Genomic DNA, 2,335 nt, shown 5'->3' with positions numbered 1-2,335 from the left:
CATGACAGCCAACTCTACAGAGACAGCAACTAGATTAATAGTCTCTTGGGGTTGGGAGGGCAGGGGAGGCTAGGGGATAATGGGGAACTAATTAGAATAGATACAAGAATGAAGAAAGTGTAAAACTGATTGTGGTGATGATTGCATAACTCTTTAATACATTTTAAAAACTGAGTTTATGGTACATAAATTAAATGCCAATAAAACTTATTAAAATACTGAGTGAACTTGTAAACTCCCAGCTAATTCACAATAAAACATGAAAAAACAAAACAAAAATCCTGCTGCCTTCAAGTCCATTGCAACTCCTGGTGTCTCTGTGTGCTTTTTGTAGAACAGTGCTGTAGTGGTTAGGAGTGGGACCACTAACCACAAGGTCAGCAGTTCAAAGCCACCAGCTCTGCAAAGAGCTGGGGCCTTCTACTCCTGTAAAGAGTTATAGTCTCCAAACTCACCCGAGCAGTTCTACTGTGCCCTGTCGTTGGCATCAACTGGATGGCAGTGAGTTAGTTTTTTGAGTGCTCCATAGGGACCCAATACTATGACCCTTAGAAACAGGTCAGCAGGCCTTTCTTCTGAAGTGCCTAAAGGTGATCTGGAACCTCCAACCTTTTGGTTCCAGCTGACAGCTATGGTTCTTTCACCCAGGGCTGCTTATCTTGTCATTGGTACCCATTCAGATGAGTAACCCAAACTTTTCTCCTATTGGTGAGGCAGCTCTCCAGTGACATTTTGTCTGTGGAATGACTGTGCCCTCCATGGGCACAGGCTGTGAATATGGCCCTCATTGTCCCGGTGGCTGGGGTGGGACATCCTGACCTCCCAGGAAAAGTCAACCCAGACCCAAACAAGTTGCCTTGGATAAGCAGCCCCGGGTAAAAAAAATGAAAGCTCTCAGCTGGTAACAACTTCAGACTGGACGTTAATTCCAACGATGGCACCTCCATCAGAAAAGCTGAAGAAACGTCCGGGCTCAGCTTCTCCTTCCCAGATCTTGTCTGTGTCTGCCCCTCATACACACGATTGTACTTTCTGCTCGTTAGCCAGAGATAGTGCCTAGTATCTGAGACTGCACTACCCAGAACTCCCCTTTTCCCACCTAAACGTTATTTGGGTTACAAAAGTGATCCTACCATGTGAATTCTTTCAGCATTGGAAAGCAAGAACCGGGGGACAGTATCCCAGTAACCTAACACAGCTACAGTGATTTACAACAACTTCTATGTGAGACCACCAGGTCCAAGGGGGTCACCATGGTCATGCTTTTGTTTCATCTGTGTAGCTGGAAGAATTTCGGTTCTCTCGCAATCATGGAGTTGTCTGGAAGATGCGTGCACCTGGCCCCAGCTCCTAGCAACCAGGATCTCTCTGTGTCCCGTGGTAGACTTGGATGGCAGGGCACAGTAGCTGCGGTACTTCATAAGAGCGCCCCAGTCAGAGGAAGCTGATTACTACCCAGCCTGAATGAGGGAGTTGAACTCATCGGATCCCCAGGAAGCTTCTTGCACAACTGACTCCAAATAACTTCACCCAAACCACTTCTCCTCGGGAACACATGCTCCCCATCTCTCCACAGCCTGGCGTTTCTCCCAAGGAGGGTAGGAGGCAACAAGCACTGGACCCAGGTCAACCAGACCCAAGGGCCCCTGGTGGCCCAACCCTTTGACTCTGTCAGAAGATACTTGATGGTGAAGAGCAATAGAAGGCTGGAAGTGACCTCAGAGAACTCCGAGGTTGTAGAAAGGGCTGGGAGGCGAGTAGTACACACAGGAGGATCTTGGCTTCCTAAGAGCTTTGGGAAGCACAGGAAAACCAGAGGGAGACTGGGGCCAGAGGATAGCAGGAGTGGCTCCTCAGCGTCTCGGTGGGGTCCCGAAGGCCTTAAAATGGGCCTTTCTAGAAGACGGGGCGAAGGAATGGCCGAGAACCCTCCCAGGTCTTCCCGAGCTCAGGGAAACTTGGGTGGAGGCAAATGATGCTGAGGGGCCTCTTCATTCCTCTTCTTCCTCCTAGAGCCCCTCCACCCTCCCGTAGTCCTGCTCAGCAACCACTTTCTATACCCGCCTCCCCATCTGCCTCCCCTGAAAACCCTTCTTCCTCCTCCAGTCCCCCTAAAGTCCTCCCTTACCCCAACACGCCCACTCCCGGGCCCCAACAAGGCTCCTGCACTCCCCCACCCTTGCTTCCCAGAATCCTGCCCTGCCATCTTCCCAGTCATCCCAACAGCCTCCCAGATCCTCCCCCCACCGCTTCCCACATGCAAATCCTCCCTCCTGCCTCCTTGGACCCCTAGATCCTACTAGACACCACCTCGCAGACCTTCCTGACAGCCTGG

The 2,335-nt window shown here is 50.7% G+C and overlaps 1 protein-coding gene across 1 annotated transcript in view; it reads left to right on the top strand.

Moving 5' to 3' along the window:
* The window catches only part of PRAME (PRAME nuclear receptor transcriptional regulator), a 23,576-nt gene that overhangs the window by 11,222 nt on the left and 10,019 nt on the right, over positions 1-2,335 (top strand). The gene's annotated exons all lie outside the window — the stretch shown is intronic.

This window comes from Echinops telfairi, unplaced genomic scaffold (genome assembly GCF_000313985.2).
Source record: "Echinops telfairi isolate 266 unplaced genomic scaffold, ASM31398v2 ScPeMD7_29;HRSCAF=101, whole genome shotgun sequence".
Taxonomy (NCBI): domain Eukaryota; kingdom Metazoa; phylum Chordata; class Mammalia; order Afrosoricida; family Tenrecidae; genus Echinops; species Echinops telfairi.
The sequence above is the reverse complement of the archived record's forward strand: the minus strand, read 5'-3'. Positions and strand labels throughout refer to the sequence as shown.